The following is a 15268-nucleotide window of genomic DNA, read 5'->3' as shown; positions in this document are numbered from 1 at the left end:
TACATGAGTTACAGAAGTAATTCATTCTTTTATTCCAAATGGGTATCCAGTTGTCCCAGTTCTGTGTATTTGAATTGGCCATCCTTTTCCTATAGAATGAAATGATACCTATGTGATGAACTAAATTTGCATATCTATGAGTCTATTTGTGGCCACACTCTTCTATTACACTATTTGCCTATTCTTGCATCAATACTACAACTTTTTAGTATATTTCACTATTAGGGCAGTTCTCTCTTTCTTGTTTTTATATGGTGGTTTTATACCCAGCTGCCCTCTAACTATCTTTTTCATTGGTTCTAACAATTTGTCATTTTGAACTTTCTGAGTAAATGATCACACTGACCTCAAGTACTAACAGTTTTATTTCTTTATTTCTATTAAGTATATCTCATATAATAGTTGTTTGTCTTGCTAAATATTCAAAACCAATTCTTTAGTCAATTCAAGACCAGTCCAAATTCACATAAATACCTATGAAGGAGCCCATTTCTATCAACTTCTCCAGAAGTTTTTACCTTCTCTACCTGTCCCCCCCCCCCACCAGATTCAATCCTCCATTCCTGCAAGATGAATTGGAATTATTTTCCTCAATTTCTTTAGCCTCCACATCTGTTTTTTCTTTCTTGTCTTTTCTTTTGTTGGTTTTTGTTTGTTTTTTGTATAAACAGTTCTTTACCTTAAATGTGAGTTATTCCAACCCATATATGAAGCTAAGGGAGTTAGGCAAAGTAAGGAAGAGATTCAGAAATACAGTAGCCCTTTATAGTCACCTTTTCTGACTTTAAATAGAATTTTCATGGGTCCATATTTTGTCTTCCCAACACTTTAACCCCTTCAGGTCAAGCTACTCCTCCTACCTTTTATCTACTTATATTTCCTTTCCTGCTTCCCTGATACCTTTACTACATCTTTTTTAACTTCATATAGACCTTTATTCCAGTTTAGATTCTATTTTCCCTATCTTCAGTAACACAGTTGCTATATCTCAAACTTCCATGCCCCTCTGCCTTTTGCTTACCCATCTCCACAACCCTGATCCTGTTTTATTTTAGTTCATGTTTTCCCTACATTTTTAAAACTTTTTATTTTGAAATAATTTCAGACTTACAGAAAGTTACAACAGCACAAATAAATTATCTATTTATTAGATAATCTATTATCTGTTTATCTATGTATCTATTTATTATCTCTACACACAAATTCAACAATTAACATTTTGCCATATTTGCTTTATCATTCTCTCTCTCACACACCCTGTGTGTGTATTTGTGTATGTTTTCTGGAACGTTTTTATATTAAATTGCAAACATGTGATCTATTCTGTTTTTGCTTTATCCATACCTATAGTCAGTAATCCAGAAATCCAACTCTATTCATTCTGCTATTCTGGTAAATAAGTTCACATTTTGGATTATGCCATAAAGTTAAGAACACTGACCTCATATTGACTTTCAAGGCTGCCTATGTATGAGTCACTGTTTCTCAAATTTGCCAACATGGGGGTATTTGGGGATATTATTTTCTTAAGACATTCTGTGTTTATGGAAATTAATCAGATGATACATTCTGTGTGATTTCATTTGTTTGAAATCTTTGAGATTGTGTTTATGGCCAGTTATTTTCATTTATTTACCAAATATTTACATAATGCTGACTATGGGCCAGGTACTAAGTACTTAACAAATCTTCATTTATTCAATTTGCTCAACACTATGTGGTAGATAGGACTATTATCTTCATTTTGCAGATGAGAAAACTGAGGGACAGAGATGTAACTTACCCTAAGTCTAAAAAGTAATAGAACTGAAATTTTAATTCTAGCAGTCTGGATCCAGAACCCATGCTATCAACCACCATACTGTGCTAATTTTTCCAATCTCATGTGTTCTTTTTAAAAATGTGTATTTATAATTCTTACTGAATTGTATAATCCTCCGTATATTTCCATTATATTGGACATTTTATGTACTTCTAATCATGTATATCTTTATTAATTTCTTGCCTATTTGATTGATCAGCTTTTGAGAACTGTATGTTGACTGTGGCTTGATTAGTTTCTGATTATAATTCTGTCATTTTCTGGTGTCAATTATGTTAGGATATTGTTAGGTATATATTTTTTCAAAGTTTATTTCTCACTGAAGATTCTTCATTTAATAATTATAAAACTTCAATCAGTGTGTTTTTAAAATAATGAGAATCAAATGAAAATAGACTTTACATCCCAAGCAACTTCATCATTTCAACATGAATTCATACTTTCAGTCACAAAACACTTTTTTTGTAACAGTAATAGAGGCCTCTTATCCATCACAATTTCAACCTGTAGTCAGTTCATTAATTGAAAAGATGTGTTAAAGCAAGGAATCATTAAACATATTTATAACTAAATATTTCAGTTTATAATCTATAAATGTTCAGTCAATAATCTTTTTTTAAGTTTTTATCTAAACTCCATTCAGTTAACATACAGTTGTATTGGTTTCAGGAGTAGAATTTAGTGATTAAGCCCTTCCATACATCACCTCATGCTCATCATGACAAGTGCCCTTCTTAATCCCCATCTCCTATTTCACCCATCCCACCAGACACCACCCCTCTGGTAACCATTAGTTAGTTCTCTATAGTTAAGAGTAGTCAATAGTCTTTTTAGATCAAAATGTTTCCCTATGAGTTTACTTGTTGGAGGATAGCAGTGTCTTTATGCCAACTTTTTTAACTTTGAAGAGGAACAAGAATTCAAAGCAATTTGCAAGATGATTTGAATACAGAATTAGTCAAGATTTTTAGCGTCCCCCCTCCCCGCCCCAAGATTCTCCACTTTTTCATCTTATTTGACCTCATTTTTTAAGAGGCTGGTGTTAAAAGTTATGCTTTTAGCTTAATTTTCACATAAAAAGTCATTCTCCTTTTATACTTACATTTCATTAGTTTACAAAATATTTTATTAAATTCATAAATTACACTAGCAAGTGTTATTGACTCAGATAGCTTTGGAAACAACACAACTAATATTGGAACACACACAACTCAAATGGTAAGAGCAGAGGTAAACATTTGTCTGTTTTCAAATAGAAATAGTGTTTTGATTAGTTGAAAGATTTGTTTAACTGGAGGTCATTTAAGGGAGTTTCGTCTGTAATTCAAATTAGAATATGTTCCTCAAGTAAATAATTGCAAAATCTTTGAGAAGTTATTCTCCATCTGACAGATGTCATTATCAGCAAATAACTACATAGGAATGAGATTGCATTTATGAATTAAGATACCTATAGACCAGCAATGTTTATGTTAGAAATGTCATAGATTTATGATACAAAACTTTTTGAGCTTATATACATAGAGATTCACCCTATACCAGGAAGATGGACATGTTTTTTAAAGTTATATTCATGATACTTCCTAACACAACTTTCCACTTCAATCAGATCAGGCTTTTCCGTGTTCCATTGGTGTCTTTTTTTTTTTTTAATGTTTACTTATTTTTGAGAGGGAGAGAGAGAGAGTACGCATGTGTGCACAAACAGGAAAGGAGTAGAGTGAGAGGGAGACAGAATCCCAAGCAGGCTCCACGCCATCAACCTGGAGCCTGACTCAGGGCCAGGAATCCATGAACTGTGAGATCATAACCTGAGTGGAAATCAAGCATCAGTTGCTCAACTGACTTGGGCCCCCCAGGTGTCTCAATGGGTGTCTTATCTCAGTAAACATATATAATACTGAGTTGAAAAAATTGAAGTCATCTTTATGAAATCTCTCTTGCTTTTCTAGCTTAGGTAGAAATGATAGAATTTGCTGGACCAGAAGAGCATCCAACTCAGAAGAGATTCTTCAGAGGTTTTCAAAAGGTGGACACTAATTTAAATTTTAAAAATATATTAACACTGTAAAAAACACTAAGATGTGCATTCAATGTGTTATACCACATTGTAAACACATCATGAAACAAACACATAAACATATCATGAAATAAAAATAAACCATGCTACTAGTTTCTATATATTTTTTAAATGTTTATTTTTAGAGAGAGCGCAAGCAGGGGAGGGTCAGAGAGAGAGAGAGAGAGAGGGAGAAGGAAAATCCAAAGCAGGCTCCAGACTCTGAGCTGTCAGCACAGAGCCTGAGGTGGGGCTCAAAATCACAAACAGCGAGATCATGCCCTGTTCCAAAGTCCGAGATTCAACTAACTCCACCCAGGCACTCCCACTGGTCTATATCTTTATGCCCTGCTGACTAAAGCTTTGCTACCAATATTCGTGTACATTTCTGAACTTCTTATGGGTATGCATTTTTATTTTTATGCTTTTATCTGGGCTTTTTAAAAACTTGAGTTCACTCTTTATTCAAATCAAGTTATACAAACAAGAGCACTGCTGCAGCATATGTATGCTTCATTGAATAAATGCAAACACGACATAGGGGTATCTTCCTGCCATGGATCTTTATCATTCCTTGACAGTTTTGCAATGGCAAATTAATATTATAATATTGTATTAAAGAAAGTTTTCTTGCTTAATTTTAGTTTTGGATACTTCTTGCCTGTATTTTACATTAATGGCCAGGAACATGAGTAATGATTAGATATGGTCTTTCAATCTTGGAAACAAGATTCTCTTTACTCTTCCTTCAAGCTTCTCCACTATTTTAATTGCAGAGACCTTAATGTTGCTGAAGACAAATTCACTGTTTAAAAAAAAAGTTGCCTTTGGCAGTAGCTTTTTTGTGGTAATCAAAATTGTATCAATATTATAAAGCCAAAACGAAGTAGAGAAATGGCTCTTCTGCAGATGATTTAAAATTGCAACTGTCACCCATATCTCTTCATTTTATACTTTTTATTAATCAAAATAGTCCCTTAGTTTTATTGATGGATTTTAATAAGTAATAATTATAATTGGATCTTATAAAATGAATTATTACCAGCAAGCATTGGAGATTATATATATTATATATATATAATGAGTTATTACAAGTAAGCAATGGAGATTATACGTATATAATATAGTATGTAATGGAGATTCCATTTAGATTTACTTAGACAAATGAAATCTACACCAAAAATAATTTGAAAATACTGACCTAGTCCCATCCATTAATTTTACAAATTAAAAAATTAAAGCTTAGGTTAATTGTCTTACTAAAGTTATACAGCTGGAAAATTTCAGATTCCAAACTTCGTAACTCTTACCTCATGGTTCTTTCTATTATTTGGTACCTCATCTCTGACTTTCTACAGTATACTTAGTTTATGCTATGGCATTGTGTCTGCATACAAGCCCTCATTCATTTACTCAACAAGTGATTCTCTGTGTACCAGGCACTCTTCTAGGCACTGTAGACAGGACAGCCCCTTAATTTAGAAATTGTACTAATAGAATAAGAAAAGTAGATTCTATTCAGCCTCCATTTGATTTTGGTTGAATACACATCTGCAGTTAACCACCTTCATATATCACTGGGTGGTTTTAACGTATCCCTAACAAGAACTTTTCTATTTTATTATTATATTTTAGGGGAGTTAAAAAGTTCTCTAGCATTTTGAAAGGTGAGAAAAACAAATACTTCAACTCAGAGTACACTGTTTGCATACCATGTACATGGTAGTGTTTGGCAACCACAAACACAAGGTATCTGAAACAAGGAATGTGTGTACATAAAACAGAGTGTGTTAAGTGCTGTTATGTTACATATGTGTAAGCAGCATTGTAGAATGAGAGATGAATGAACAAAATAACTCGAGAAGGAGGCTAGAGAGGGCTTCATGGAGGAGTTGACCATAGAGTTTAAAGAGCACAAGATTGCTTTAAGAATGTGGAAGGAGATCTTCCTAGGTCCAGGGAACAACATGTGCATAGGCATAGAATTGTCAACAATGCTGGCATTTCCACCAAAGGTTAATGCCACAGACTAACTAGGGTGTCTTGAGAGGAGTGGTGGATAAGCGCTTTTATACGTCATTAGGTAACTGAAGAACAGAAACCATGAAATGTGAGGCCTTCCCTAGGTACACGGTAGGTGAGGAGCACCCTACGTATGCCTCATGCTTCTACCTATTTCTGTTCCTAGGTGTTAAGTTCTCTGAGAACACTGCTGGTATTTTGTCCTTCTCTATCTTACAGTGACACTTGCAGTGCTAAGCATGACAGGGGCTCTGTATATGCTTACTGATTATGCTCATCATTCACTCAACAAATATTTTTGGTCTAGTGTATGGTTCTGTACTTTGTGCTATGAGAAATGAAAAAGTTGTGATCCAGCCAGCCTTCAAGGAGCTATTGAACCTAAAGCAAAAAATTGTAGGGAATTTTGTCTGTTATTAACGATGACTAATACGTCCATATGCTCACAGAGCTTATGTTCTTGTCAGAGGAAATATAGGGTAAATAGTAAATATACAATTTGTTAGCGATAAACACTAAGGAGAAAATCAATAAAATAGGAAAGGCAGATATAAATTACCAGAGATGAAAATAGAAGGTAAAGTTATTTAATTTCTCTTGTCTCCATTTCCTTAACTCTAAAAAAGAAAAAATAATAGTATTTGTAGGGCAGTGACAAGTATTAAATGAGTTAATATATGTACGTATAAAATGCTCAGTGCTCTTCCCAGAAGATGGTAGAAGGTCAGCTACTATTATTTATACTTTTGTCTAAAATAGCTTTAGAACAATAACCATATTATTTTCATCACTTAGGAACTTCTTTTTTTAAATGGATATACTTCCAAACAGATTTGAACTACTTTATCTATAGGCTAAGACTCCCTCATCCATATCTTGCTCCTTTCAGCTTCTGCTTCCAATGCACTTCACATCTAATAATACTTTCTTATTGAAGTGAAACATCATCCTTTGATAGTATTTCTTCTAGAAAACATTATTTGCTTATCTGGGTGTCGGGTCACCACTTTCTATTTCAGGCATGAGGCAGACATCCAGATCGTCCTGTGGAAAATATTCATTAATGCTTCATCCCTTAGCCCATCTCAAGGTTAAAAGGTCTGACAAAATGAGAACTTTATGCTTGCTTACCAGCTAAAAATAAGTACAATATTGGAATTGTTGTTACCAGACCGAAGAGTAAAATCTTTAATATTAATCTTTTGAAACTAAGATCATTTGCATGGATTAGGTGAAATTTTCATGTCTCCTACTAACCTTTCTTTGTCTAATTTCAATGCATCCTTAAATGTATCCGGCACCCCCTTTCTCTCATCCCTAAAAACTAGACCCGCTCTTTCTTTGTACTCCTTTAGTACTACATATTTAGCCCTATTGTAGCTAGTGTCGTTCAGTATTATAATTACCTGTTTGCCTGATTGCACAGCTCCCTACCCTCCACCTCCCAGGCAATGCTTCTTGAGATGGGGCTTGTTATTCTCTTTATGTCCAGTTTCTTAGTATCCATTATTGTGCTTCACACATAGTGGATGGCTAGTAAATGCTTAAAACACTAAATCTAAATAAATCTTGGAGAAATTTCTGAGAAATGCTCAAGCATGCTATACACCCCGTCCTGTACATCCTGCTGTCCTGCTTTGGCCCGAAACCAAAAAGAAAAAAGACCAAGTAGGCTGGCTATAGGGAAATACCAAAGATGGAGGAGCCCTCTGTAGAATAATTATGGTCCAGGATGTGACCCTTACTCTTCCAATTAAAAGAAAATGTTGAGGAGCATCTGGCTGGTTCAATCAGTAGACATAAGACTCTTGATCTCAGAGTCACAAGTTTAAGCCCTGCATTGGACATAGAGATTACTTAAGAAAGGAAGAAAAAATTTATTTTCTATTGCTGTCAAGGTGATGAGCCTCTAGGGTTTGATACAGATCATCTGTACTTACAAGAAACTAATTTATAAGCCAAACGTAACCCATTTGTTTATTTGCTTTCATTGACTGAAATACTTATACCTGATATCCAAGTTATGAACTTAACGAGATCAAAGCACCTATGAAATCCAATAAATAATCAGAAGGTTGTTCATTAGCTGTGGAAACAGAACAAATGAGTTTACACTGTCCCAAGGATTATTTTGTCCTGACTGAGAAAGCACCTTGTCAGTGTCTCCTTCATGTTTCAGAGAAAATAGGATAAGAGTTAACAAGGTCTCACGTACACTTTTGAAAGTCCTTATAAATAATCTTTTCCCTTATTTGCTGAAAGGAAACAATATTAAAAGTGAGGGGGGAGGGGAAACAGCATTTTATAATTCAGTAATGGTAATGTACAATTTGGTTCCATGATTCTTTGATCACAAGATGAGTTCTTGAGATAATGTTAATTTGTGGTATTACTGATGATGGGGCTAAGAAATAATGAAAGATAGAAGACTGAAGTTGGGTGAGAATTCTGTGTAGCCTCTACTGCCTCTAACTCAAAAATCACCACAGTTTTAGGGTCAATTCAATTTCATTAAGAAAATCACTGTTTGCTCTTAGTTTTTAGCTGCCTTACTAGGACTCTTTCACAAACTAATAATATATGATGATCCCCTGAGCGTCCATCCTACACCCTTGTGAAGAAACTACGAAGTGTAGGTTAAGTGGTCATTAAAAAATAAATAAAATGTACTCCTTGTCAAGGACTATAGTGAGTCCTTCAAGCCTTATCTCAAGGTCCTTTCTATTCCAGAGATTGGAAACCCAAGTGCCTACAGAGGCCAGGCTGGTGGGAATGAAGCAGGAAGCTACTGCACTGAACCAGAGAGCCAAGTCCTTTCTGAAGGAGCAGCCACTGCTCCATTCCAGATAATTGTTGCAAGGCAGGAATGTTGACCTAGTGTTACCACATTATCCAGTCTCTCAGGTAAAGCAGGAAATGCAAATTTTCATGTGAAATCTTTTAATTTAAATATTGTCAACTAATTCATTATTATTCTCAAACTGTGTACATGCCAAACACTTCCGCAGATAGGATGTGGCCCAGAGTCCTCCTGTTTGTAACTTGGTCTTATGTTTTACTTAACTATTTGTTAAATCAGAGATGTTATTTTCTGCAGGTTTTGCTTTTCTTCAGCATGTTCTCTAAGATACCCTATGCTTGGTTTTATGATACTGAAACTCCCTTCCTCTCCAACCTGAGTACTGTGTGCATAAGTTTTCTCTGGCTGCTACATTTTCTCTGCCTCCCTCAGCATTCCAGTGAGCAGTAAAATGTTAAATGGAGTCTCTTTGAGACACTTTTCATATGACAGCACTGAACATCTGCAGGTATAACTACTTATTCATTTTGTTCCTGATATGTGAGCTACATACACACCGTAAAAGATCATTTATTTCATGGAACTTAGAGGTCGTATATCTTGGACTCTTATTTTTAGAATCCACGTACAGACGATATTCCTACTCATGCTTTTTGAGAGCCCTTATGGAATCATTAATTAGACTATACTTATCTTTTACATTTAATTATGTTTATTGGAGGTGTTTATTGGACCTGCATGTTCCTAGATATTTATACATATTTAGAGACAAATCAAAAATGATTTGACCTATATCTATATTGAGCTATTTCTTGAGTAGCCAAAATACCATTAATGTATAGATATGTGAAAGTTACTCCTCAAATTCTCTTAATCTACTCTAAAATAGACTAAATGTAGGCAAGTATTTTTTTTAAGTATCCTCTATGAGAAACCTCACTATACTGTAGAAAAGTGAAAATAGCAAACTCTGCTGATGGTTAATGTACAGAAATAAATCATAAATAACTTTTCCCTCAGCAGTATAGTGACTATCAATTAGTTTATAGATGTTCTGGTGTAATCTATTACTATACTTAAAACAGTTCTCAAATTTTTTTTTTACAGAATATGTACTTGGGGGCTGGTGATTGTGCACTTTTTGTCTTTTAAAAAAGTTTTTAAAATGCAGAGTAAGCAATTTCTGGATATGTATATAGACCCTCAATTTCTAGTCTCTTAAATATTTTTAAAGGCACAAAGGGAGACTTTAACTTGACATTAACTGTGTCAATTTACTCTTTCCTTGTAGTCAAGTAGAAAATGAACCAGGTGAAAATACAGCTCAGTTATGTGTAGTGATGTATGTGAATTACTGGATATTAGAAGAAGGAATTACAAGGGATACCCAAGTTAGACTTGGAAAACCTAATGTCTGGGGAAACCAGGGCCAGCCTCTCTTTGAAGTGACAGTTAAACTGAGATAAACAGAAGCTTGTTTGATGAAAAAAAAAGAATGTAGGAATGGGAGATGTATTGCAAGCAGAAAAGTAAGAGTGACATTCTGAAGCATTTTAGAACCAATCAAGGGGCGTCTGGGTGGCTCAGTCGGTTAAACGTCCAACTTTGACTCAGGTCATGATCTCATGGTTCGTAGGTTCAAGCCCCGCGTCAGGCTCTGTGCTGACAGCTCAGAGCTGGAGCCTGCTTCTAATTCTGTGTCTCCCTCTCTCTCTGACCCTCCCCTGCTCACACTGTCTCTCTCTCTCAAAAATAAATAAAACATTTTAAAAAATTTTAAGAAAAGGATGGTCTTAATTTTTGTTTCTTGTATTTAGAGCATCCAGGTTAATGCGGTATTTTGTATCTTGTTCTCTACTTGGCTAAAACAGAAAAAGAAACAAGAACATAATATTAGCTACAAAGCTTGTGACTGTTTCCAATAAAAAGTATTCCTAGTGCTGTTAAGGATTAGGAAACATTAATTGGCTGTTCTATGGATATAATATTTAGTTTTTTGGAAATAATATTTTTCCTGATTGTGAAGCCAATAGATTTTTATTCTGGAAAACTTTGAAAATACAGAAAAACAATGAAGAAAATAAAAATCACTCATATTTCTGCTACTCAGAGACAACCACTGAGAGGGTAGTGTTTCTCTACTACTGCATCTACATGTGTAATAGCATTTTTGTAAATGAAGATTTATAATTTTTTTCATGTTTATTTTTGAGAGAGATAGAGAACAGCGGGGGAGGAATAGAGAGAGAGGGAGATATAGAATCCAAAGCAGGCTCCAGGCTCTGAACTATTAGCCCAGAGCCCGACATGGGGCTTGAACCCATGAACCATGAGATCATGACCTTAGCTGAGGTCAGACGCTTATCTGAATGAGCCCCAGAGATGCCCCAAGATTTATAATTCTACATGCAACTTTGTAGTATGTCTTTTCACCTGACAATGTCATGGATCTTTTCCAGTGCTATTAAATTTTCCATAACTTGATTTTAATAGCTATGCATAAATTGCAACAACTTGGATATTTACTGCATGCTAGGCACTGGTTTAAGCTTTTAACTTTAATCCAATTCTATAGGGCTATAATCTCTCTTTTATAAGGAAAGAAATTTTAAAGATCACAAATTAATAAAGTGTAGCTTCTAAATGCAGTAATTAATTTACATAAAACCCTATTTTAGACTTTCAGTTTGTTTGCAGTTTAATTTTTGGGTATTTGAAAAATAGTCATGAATTTATGGATTGGCAGTCTAGGTTGGGCTCAGCAAGGCCAGCTCATCCCTATTCCATATGGTTTTGACTAGACTTACTTACATGACTGGGCCCTCAAGCTGGACTGGCTGGACCAGCTGGACTTCTCTCTCTCCATGTGGACTCTCGTTCTGAAGCAGGCAGGCTCTGATTGGTCCTGAGACCATGGCATTCCAGGAAGCAAGAGTGGAAGATGTAAAGCCTATCAAATTTTAGACTTAGCACTTGAATAGTAGCACATCCATCACATTCCATTGATCAAGCCCAGATTCAAAGTATGGAGCAATAAATCCTACCTCCTGATAAAAGTAGCTACAGAGCATTTGGGGCCAATTGCAGTCTACTATACTCAGCATTTAGTTCTCCGAAGGCTTCTCTATGGCAAGGATATGTAAGTTGCTTAACATCGGTAGTAAGAAATGGTCTGGCATAAATAATTCTCCTAACCATAAGTGGGCATAGGCCATTGTTACCTTGACTGAAAATTGGCCTCACTCTGAGGAGCCTATCCCCGTACCTTCCAAGTTTGTGAAAAATGTAACCTTCCTATGTGAATATGATCCCTCATGTACGGGCTGTGAACTTTTCTACTCTTTTTATACTCTTCTGCATTAAAAGGCAAAGACATTTGGAACTAGAGAGCTTTGGTAATCAGGACGGGAAAGATATGCTTACAGTACCCTGACACAACTGTATAAAACAAATGTAAATGTGCTGAGGGTAGTTTGGGGTACATAAGTAGAGCCTGATCGGTAGCAGAACCCGATAGAGCCTTACATAGGATGCATTTGAGAAGTATGTTTTAGAGGAAGTGCCTGCACAATGAAGATAAGAACCAAATGGCAGTAATAACCAGAGTGAAAATGGGAATAATCTATGGGGAAATTTTTTACAAATGAAAAAAGATGTAACTGTAAGATAAGTGTGCTCCTAAATAAAAATGCATAGCTCGAATAAATAGGTGAAAGGTGAAACAGTTGGGAAGGTTGGATGGGAGGACTGGCTACGTGCTCTGAAGGAGCTGTTTGAATAATTGATGTGAGGGTAAAAGATAATTGACAAGGGGAAATGTGATTTAGGGTTGCTCTAACAAGCACAATTTAACTAATAATGATGGAAAAATTATGAATACATCCATTTATTACCCAATCAAATGATAATAATGCTGTAGCCACTCAGACATTACTCTCCAAAATGCTAACGCTGATGTTATTTTTTATTCGAATTGTATATGTATGTATGTATGTACATATTGTTTTGGAATTTAAGTGTAAAGATAAGTTCTATGTGAGACATGTTCTCAATTTGAAAACATGTGACATTCACTTGCAAATGTTGGAATGGAGTAGACTTCTTATTTCACTCTAAACATTTCAAGGGCTAAGTTTATAGTCAGAGCATATAAAATATAAATGATGATTTAGTCATATAATTATGAAATATTGGTAATTTACCTAATTTACATAGTCTTACCTTGAAAAATCAGTAGTTCATCTGGTATTCATTCGATCCTACTATGTACCCAAGTAACCCCACAGGGCTCAAGATCAGTGGTGATGTCATTATAAACATTTTAATAGAATTTATTCATGATATCACATGACTCAAAAATCAATTTATTATTTTTACCATTAGTAAAGCTTGTATGACATTACTGAGAATAATTTATAACATTTGATGTTATTCAAAAAGATTTATGAGGAATACCTACTTACTTAATTTCATGATGTCATAATCTGTTATTTAGTCTTCATGGTGCTTTAAGTATAACTTTTAAAGTCTACATTTAACACTGCAGAAAGTAGTGAGTTTATTCTAAGGTTGACAAGAATGTCAGTAAAGCAGATTAAGATGAAAGGTCTATTGCATTAATTATCATCCTAGTGAAATATAAGTTTAATTTCTATATTGTTGGATTCATTTATTTTAATGGTTTCTTTATTAATCCAATTAAAATGTATATATAAACCACTTCATAAATAAAACCGATACACTTTACCAATAAAGTATAAAGTCAGTTTATTAATCTTCTTAGAAGCCCTATCCCACTTTCTACACAGAAATGATCACTCAGAGATTATGAGACCATCAAGACAAATCCAGAGCAAAAAACCTTTTATATATTTTGTCAACATTCATATTCATTGGCTTCTTTTAACATTTTTTTAAATATTTTTATTTATATCTGAGAGAGAGAGAGAGAGAGAGAGAAAGGCAGCTTGAGCAGGGGAGGGTCAGAGAGAGGGAGACACAGAATCCAAAGCAGGCTCCAGGCTCTGAGCTGTCAGCACAGAGCCCATCTTGGGGCTCGAATCCACCAACCGTGAGATCATGACCTGAGCCGAAGTCAGACACTTAACCGACTGAGCCACCCAGGCGCCCCTCATTGGCTTCTTTTAAAAACCTGTCTTTCAGGGGCTCCTGGGTGGCTCAGCTGGTTAAGTGTCTGACTCTTGGTTTTGGCTCAGGTCATGATCTCACAGTTTTGTGAGTTCAAGAACCACAGTGGGGTCTATGCTGGCAGCTCAGAGCTTCCTTAGGATTCTCTTTCTCTCCTCTCTTTCTCTCTTTCTGCCCCTCCCCTACTCACACTGTCTCTCTCTCTCTCAAATAAGTAAAAAACTTAAAAAAAAAGACCTCTCTTTCATTTTAGACGCATGTGTTGCTAAATCTTTATAAGCCTACATGGTAAAAATCAGAATATAAAACTATGTTGACTGATTAGAATATGCATAGTCTTCAGGAAGTATTTAAGCTCCCACTGCAGGACAGGCACTATACCTGAAACTGGGAATATAGGAAGGACCTAGTGAGATATGGTCCTGCTGTGAGGAAGTTTACAGTCTATGGGAAGAGAAAGCCAATAAACAAACAAATAAATGATAAACAAATAGATGATGAGAGGTATCAGTGAATTGACAAAGCCTGAGAGATGACCTATGGTTTAGACTATAGTCTCTTGGAGGAGGTGACGTCTAATTTGAATTCTAAATGATCAAAAGAAGCCAATGCAAAGAAGTAAATCAAGCCACTAAAATTCAGTTCACCAAAAGCCAATTCTCAAACTAATTTGCATATTGAGAGGAAGTAGGAAAATGAAAATTTCGGTAGAAGTGTGGCAGATCTCAGAATATACACACACCCACAACCCCCCCCGCCACACACACACACCACTTTTTGAATTTTATATTGTTGCTCCCAGAATTGTTTGTGAAATAAATTTGAATTATGTCCTAAGTGTAAGATCTATCCCTGATCCTGAGTGTTGGTGAGATGGAGGTACCTTTCATATCACAATATCTTTTCTGTTTTAACCTGTGTCTATTGGACTTAAACCAAGCCATATAAACAAGGTGGGTCATAATGGAAACTTCGAGGGAGATGAAGGAAAAATGCTGTGGAAATGCAGTTTTTTAATGTTAAATTTGGAAAAGAGGAGAAACTGTTGTTTCTAGAATATAAACTATAAAAAATTCTATAAACTGTTGTTTATAGAATATAAACTATAAAAAATAAAGCATGACTAAATCTTGAATGATGAACCTATTTAGGAAATAAAGTTATCAGAATCTTAGGGGCAAAGAGAGGATTTTAATATTTAGCCAAAGAGGACACACAAGAGGGTTTCAAAAGTTTGAGAAACATGGCCTGAAATACTTTCCCAAAACTACCCTTTTGTCATTTTAAGAAGTTTATCAAATTAAAATTATGCAATTCCATTTTAGCAAATAATTCTCAGTAAATTGCCAAAATGGCTATTGATTTATGTATAGAAATGTCTATCTCAGATTATTTGTAGTTGCAAAAATCTGAGAGA

General features: G+C 35.0%; 1 protein-coding gene across 5 annotated transcripts in view; it reads left to right on the top strand.

The window, feature by feature from the left end:
• MBD5 (methyl-CpG binding domain protein 5) overlaps window positions 1-15268 on the top strand; it is a 430738-nt gene that overhangs the window by 348930 nt on the left and 66540 nt on the right. For 4 of the 5 annotated variants that reach the window (XM_077767790.1, XM_077767788.1, XM_077767787.1 and 1 more), the window contains one exon: window positions 8634-8807. The exons of the other annotated variant lie outside the window; for it this stretch is intronic. The gene's annotated coding sequence lies outside the window, so the exon portion shown is untranslated. The remainder of the gene's footprint in view (window positions 1-8633; window positions 8808-15268) is intronic. 5 annotated transcript variants of the gene reach the window in all.

The sequence above is a fragment of the Crocuta crocuta genome, unplaced genomic scaffold (genome assembly GCF_008692635.1).
Source record: "Crocuta crocuta isolate KB4526 unplaced genomic scaffold, BGI_CrCroc_1.0 scaffold154, whole genome shotgun sequence".
NCBI classification, from domain to species: domain Eukaryota; kingdom Metazoa; phylum Chordata; class Mammalia; order Carnivora; family Hyaenidae; genus Crocuta; species Crocuta crocuta.
This window is presented reverse-complemented; position numbering and strand designations above follow the sequence as displayed.